At 53.4% G+C, this 6645-nt stretch overlaps 1 pseudogene; it reads right to left on the bottom strand.

The window, feature by feature from the left end:
• Positions 1-5229: 5229 nt before the first annotated feature.
• On the bottom strand, positions 5230-5345 carry LOC112478347 (annotated as a pseudogene).
• Between the last annotated feature and the right edge of the window lie 1300 nt (positions 5346-6645).

Here is a 6645-nt window from a genome sequence, read left to right as displayed (position 1 = left end):
ACAACCATTTAGGTAAAACTGTTTGCCAGTTGCTTATAAAGTTACACGCACGCTTGCCATAAAATTCAGCAATTCTACTCTTAGGGTTTTACCCAAGAGGCATGAAAATCTATATCCACAAAAAATTTTGTACATCAAAACACACAGCAGCTTTATTCACAATAGGCGAGAACTGAAAGCAACCCAAAGGCCCCCCAAGGGACGGATGGCCACACGCGCCGTGGCGCTCTCGTTCCGTAGGCCACTCCCCACTCCTAAAACGGGCCAAGTGCTGACAGAGGCGACGACGGGGCAGGAAGCTCAAAATCACGCTGAGCGGGGGAAGCAGGGCACCTCTCAATCTACACGAAGCTCCAGGGCCCGGGAGCCCGGCGACGACTCACGGGGCTCGACGAGAAGGGTGAGCCGGAGCCTGCGCCTCTGTCACCCAGAGCTAGAGGCGCCGGGTCTGGGAACAAGATGCAGGGCAGTCGAGCACGTTTCGGCTTCAGATAAACCGCACAGGTTTGGGGGATGAGCATGTCCCCTGCGGTATGAGGGACACACATGGCATGTACCCGCCTGGGACGTGCTTACACTAAAAAAGTCTCTATTGCTCATCTGAAGTTCGACTTCTGCTAGGCACTCTGTAATCTGTCTGGCACCCCCTTCACATGGTTCCCTGTCACCTCTCTAGGACATCAACTGACTGAGAGGTCCGAGTGGCCTGGTCTTCCCCCCAGCCCTTCTCGGAGAAGAGAGAGGACCGTTCCAGCCCCACCCCGCCAGCACGCAGCCCCTCAATGCTCGGTGCCAGTTCCGTCCTTGACTTCTCAAAGGGGAGGAGCTCGCGTCCTGCTGTCCCTCTAAGGGGCGGGGAAGGACACGGCTATCCCCAGGGCCATGGCCATAGCCCAATCTCTGGCTCGAATGCGTCCTTCTGGCCACACGTCATTATTTCAGATTGGGACGATATGTCATGACCGTTGCTGTTTCGTTTTGGTGACTTGTGCCTGCCCCGCTTTTGTGTTCAGGGGACATTTGACACAGCTGCTACTCAGCGGAGCGCTCTCGACCGCCGCGCCTCGTCAGACCGTCAGCCAGTACCCAAGTGGCCGCACGCCAGGTGCGACGTGCCCTGACGTTGACCTGCCAGCCAGGGAAGGGGGCGGGGTCTGTTTGTGTGGCTTTTCACACGAGTGATGAAAAGAGCCTTTTGAATCCAAACCTGTTAAGGGTTGTTTGGGGAATTATTTTTAAAAGAATCCTTTTTTTTTTTCTTTTTAGAAGACCTACTTTGAACATAAACACTATTTTAATAGGTTTTTTTTTCTATCCTGACAACTAAAAGGAGTATAATTTACAAGTTGCCGATTCCCTAAAAGAAGCGCATTCATTTGCCTGAAGGAGCGTGAATATGTGTCAGGGAAAGAAAGAAACTAAATTCGATAAGAAAATTATACCTTTTGGAGAAAGTGCAAAAAACAATAAAGAGGTAGAAGGGAACGTATGGTCATAAAATTATTATGTGTTTCCCTCCTACAGTTCTCCATAGAAGGTAACTACCCCTAGCTCATAAATAATAATAGCGAAATGATGAAAACGTAACATTAAAAGCGGACCACATAAAAAAAAAACAAAAAAATCCCTTGAAGAAGCCAAGCCATTCAACCATTCTGAAGAATAAGCCGTGTGGGCTTCATTGTGTTCATCTGAGGCCCTGACGATGATGTACTGTGTTTGTGCTGAGATGGGACAGCCGAAGCGGTTTGAAACCGTTGGGGTCGTGGATCATTAAGACTCTAATAAAAATTATGAACCTGCTTCCTGGAAAAGCACACGCAACTTGACAGACCACCCCGAGAAGTCCAGACCCCGCCCAGACCTATATTTGGAGCCGGGGTTAAGAAGCCTTGCGCTAAGCGGAAGCGATGCCTTTACAGCGCCCCCCACTCCCCAATTCCCTCACGACTGACTTCACGGCCTCTTGCACTTAGAACTGGGACAGGCAGCCCAAGGGGCCCTTGGCCTCCTCCGCCCCCCGCCCCCTCCCTGATGGGCGGCCAGCAGTTCGGGTAAGCCACTGCCAGTGTTTCTAGAATCTGCTCGCGAATCCTAGAATGCTGGCCGCAGCGTTACATTGCCAGGTGACGCCATCCTTCGCCCGCACCTGGGTGAGGGTCTGGGGCAGGGTCGCTCGGCTCCTCGCCGGTAAAGAGAGGAGGCAGCGTGGTGACCTGCTGGGCCACTTCGCACGGGACCCAGGGTGCAGCGCTGGGTCGCTCTGGGTCTCCGGGTCGTCATCTGTAAATGGGGACGATGACGGGGACGACCTCGGGGCCTCTCTGATGTTGCGCGTGTGCAAGTGCCCGACATGAAGCAGGCATCCCAGGAAGCCAGCGGCCACCTAGTCCAGCTGCCACGTAGTCCGGGTCCCTTGGTGTCTGCCGTCCGCCGTCAGCGTTACCCCAAGCTTGGGCGGTGAGCGCTTTGGGAAATGCCAGGCGCCTGCACTGGAAGCTCCTTTCCGGGAAGTCGTTATCCCCTCGCAGTGCCCATGGGACAGGAGATCGAGAGTGATGCTCCCATTTTACAGGCGAGAAAACTAAGTCTCGGGTTCAGCGAGCTGCTTTTCTTGATTGCCGAGCCTGGAACATTCCTCCAGAAGCCGACCGCCGGGTGGACACGCAGGAGTGAAGTTCACCGCGGTCCCTCCTCCAGGCAGAAATACACAGGTCACCCGCGAGCTACCAACGAAGCCCATGACAGCCTAGAAGGATGCTCAGTCCTGACCCCAGACGCCCCGAGGGCCTGGCCTGGGGTCCCGGAGCTGAGTCTATCTCCTCCCCGCCCCATCTGTGCTTCCGGGGACCACCTCCCAAACGACCTCTGGCGTGCATTCCGCGTCTCAGGATTCGCCTTGGAAACCCAGTCTGGGCCAGAGCATAATGAGAACATTGATTAGCATGGACTCCCAGCTCGTGACTCTCACATGGCAAAGAGGGACGTGATCAAATAAAGCAGTCCCGTCCAGGTGCCAGCCCACGGGCCAGCCCACGTGCTGACAACGCAAGAGCGAATGGATTCGTGTTCGAAATGACATCGCGATTGGCTTGTGGATGGACCAGCAGACCCGATATACGGACCCTTGTCACCTGGCCTGTGACCCCCCGTCACTGGGAGTTGCCTCATCGTGTGATCTGCCTTTGCAGACACCAACTCGCTGGCACAGGTGCAGACGTCTGCTCACCTGGGATGCAATGCCTGGGGCACTCAGCCTGGAAAGGTGCCCCATGGGTAGACACGTGCGAGGTGATTCTCCATGTGGTCGAGGCAGCGTTTGCCTCGAGATCCCCTTTCCTTTCATAGTTAGGACTGAAGCTCCTTTGCTCCACGGACGGGGACAGGAGTTGTCACAGCCCTTGTCCACTGACGGTATCTGGACATCTGGGCGCAGCTTTGCAGGGTTTAGGGAGTGGGGGGAGAGGGGAGCAGGAGAGCTCTTGACTTCAAAGAACGGAGACAGTGGCGGTGACCTAAGAAGCCGAGTGTGATGCGTGAGTGCTGACAGGCGACTTCTGAGCTCAGCCCCGGGCAGCAGGTGGCCCTGTCTTTTGGTTACCCGTCCTCGTGAGGCGGTGAGGAGGCAACGTACCTATGAGACCTGGAGCGAAGCCGCGTGTGAAAACATGTCACCCCGTTGCAAAAGGATTAGCGGGTCAAACTTAACCTCGGCTAATTTCCCCGACACTCGGAGCCTTGTGTTTTCTTCAGTGGATCGCGTATCCCAGCGTACACTGTATTTTCCCAGTGGGGGTTCCCCACTTGTGAAAAGCAGCGGATCGAGGGGCCCAGGGCGTGAGGTCTGACGTCTGACCAGAGTGAGAGGGTGAGCGGGCGGGCCGGGCGGCTGCCTCTCTTCCTGGCGCTTTTTCTGGAACTCCGGTCCTTGTGAGGTCTCGCTGACCTTGGGCTCCGTCTATGCCCTTGAACCCTCTTAACAAACCCCTCTTTTTGCATAAGTTAGAGTTTTCGTCTTACCGCACGGTTCCGGTGGGAACGTACCCTACAAGGCTTTCTCAAATTCTGTCCCTTGTCATGTGAGGCTCCAGGGCGTGAACGCCTGCGTAAGTACCGCTCACTAGCCACGCGACCTTGGGAAAGTTCTACGACCTTCGTTTTCATAATTTTACAATAATGATAATACGGCTTGCCTCGCTGGCATAAGGACTAAATGAGATAAATGTATAAATAGTGCTTATAAACTATAAAATGCTGCATCTAGCCACTTGGCCTTATTTTGTCCCTAAAACAACCCTGAGTGTTTTGTGAGGAAAATACCGGCCCAGCCATCTTCTGGGTGAGGACTCGAGTGACGTGGAGCCGGGAGGCACAGAGACGAGGCCCAGCCCCGAGCCTGGCCCAGCGTGGTGGCAGTAGCCGCACTGACACCCGAGCCACGCCCAGTGCCAGGCCACTTCCCCAGGCCCGCACCGCGGGCTCAGAAGGGCGGCGTAGACAGCGAGGACGGCCGAGGTGACCGCAGCTTTCTTTCCGAAGAAAACGCAAACCTCAGCAGCAGGTCGTGGGCTGGGCGCAGATCTTCCCCCTCCACCCCCCGCCCCCAGACCCAGGCAGAGACCCCCGCCGAGTCCCAGGCCAGGGCATGGAGCCCACTGGCATTTAGGGTGGTTTCCGATACGTCGATATGGGCGGTTTGCGTCTGCCGTTCGCTCTTTGTTTTCTATTTTCTTTCCTTCGCTCTGTTCCGCTTTCCTCTCTCCTTGGCGAGGTGCAAAGGCCAAGGGCAGAGCAGGCTCCAGCACGGAGGTGCCACAGGAAGGGGACCCGTCCAGGGGAGGGAGGACCTGGAGGGCGGAGGCACCCTCAGGTTCTCAGACTCAAAGGAGAGCACAGACACCACCCTTTTTGCCCGTGACCGCTCCCGCGCAGTTTTCTTTGATAAAGAGGTATTTTTCGCCTTAGTTGAAAGCATAGTTTCAGTTTTAGGCAGCCACTCCAATTGTGGCTGTCGGTTCTATTTTCCAGTTGCGTGGGAAAATGTTATTTTGGCAAATGCTTTTAATACATTTCATCAAACTAAATACTCACAAAAATTCAGCCAAATGAGTCATTTCCTCCTTGTAAACTGAAAGGGGACAAGTAACCATCACCACGGATCAGGTGCTATAATGCAGATATCATGAAAATATCACACTTTTAGGTTTTTTGTTGTTGTTGTTGTTTTTATGCCTACAGCACCTGGTCTTCCTAGGTGGTCTCCCTTCCGAGTACTGACCAGGCCCGACCCTGCTTAGCTTCTGAGATCAGACATCGGGCTTGTTCAGGGTGGCGTGGCCGTAGACCACGGACCTTGGCTCCACTGGGGCGAGAACCCAGGACCTTCTGCGTGTAAAGCAGACGTGCTCCCCGCTCCACTATGGAGCCACGTCCACGCTTTTAGGTTTTGAACAAACCCGACACCAAAGGTCTTAAAACTCAAGCACAGGTTTTGTTTGTCTAAGTCGCTGGTGTTTTTTGCCTAATTCCTTGCCGGGCAGTTGTCACATTAACATTTGTAAGGACACTGCGTTGTGATTAGGTGATGTAGGACGAGTCAGAGATGACAAACATGAAACGCATTCGCCTTCCGCTAAGTCGGTTCAGTAAGAGATTAGACTCATCTCAAAAGCATGCAACGGTAACTTCGAAGGAACACATTTTCATTCGCCACAAGTAGTGAAAGAAAAAGTACTAGTTACCCATCAATTAATATGACTCTCAGTCATTAATAACATACATCATGGTGTGCACTTCCCAGGGCCCCGAAAAACAGAAAAGATGCTCGAGTAGTCAGACGTTCTAATCACACGTGGGGCGAGAGGTTCATGAACACGCAGACTACATAAACAGATAAACACGGTGAGCCCGAGGAAAGTCCTGTAGGCCCTATAACTCTTTAAATGATTTGATGTTTGCCAAAACATGGCCCGCTTGACATACACTAGAGAAGTGTGCTACCCTATGCCACCAGGCGGGGACGGAGACGTCAGTCACAGAGAATGAGACACTAGAGAGAGAACGAAGCCTCGCTTAGCAGTAACCCACAGACTTTCCAGATTTGGGAGCCAATAAACATCCCTTTTCACCAAGCCGATTTGAGTTGGTTTCTCTGCTATTTACAACCTGCAAAAAATAAACAACAGCCCTGCAGAAGTTTAACTGAGGGGGTGATTGTCCTGACAGGGCTGGTAGGGGAGATGTGGGGGCAACGTGGGACTGTCCCATGGGGGCAGGTTACATGAGGACGAGGTAAAGACGGAGGGGAGCAGGAGAGGGGGCGGTTCTCCGCTGAAAAATGAGATCAGATTACGCGGGACTTTTGTCAGTGATGTGTCGTTTAGTGAAAGGTCTGGACTTGGTGAAGAAGAAATGGAATTAAGATTGTGTCCTCTCGGAAGAAGGCTTCAAAACTGAGAAGGAAAATGGGCTTGTCCTGGTCACGTCTCGCCTAACTCTTCTCCGGGAGATAAGGGACAGCCCTGGTCTGATAAACAGCCTGCGATTCCCAGCAGTCAGCATTCTAGGAATTCCCGGTGTACGTCTAGTCTCTAACGCAGCATCAGGAAACCTAGCCAAGAGGGGTATTAGTCTAAGCCGAGACAT

Source organism: Pteropus alecto, unplaced genomic scaffold (assembly GCF_000325575.1).
Source record: "Pteropus alecto unplaced genomic scaffold, ASM32557v1 scaffold143, whole genome shotgun sequence".
NCBI lineage: Eukaryota > Metazoa > Chordata > Mammalia > Chiroptera > Pteropodidae > Pteropus > Pteropus alecto.
Note: the sequence above shows the minus strand (reverse complement) of the source record. Positions and strands in the feature narration are given on the sequence as shown.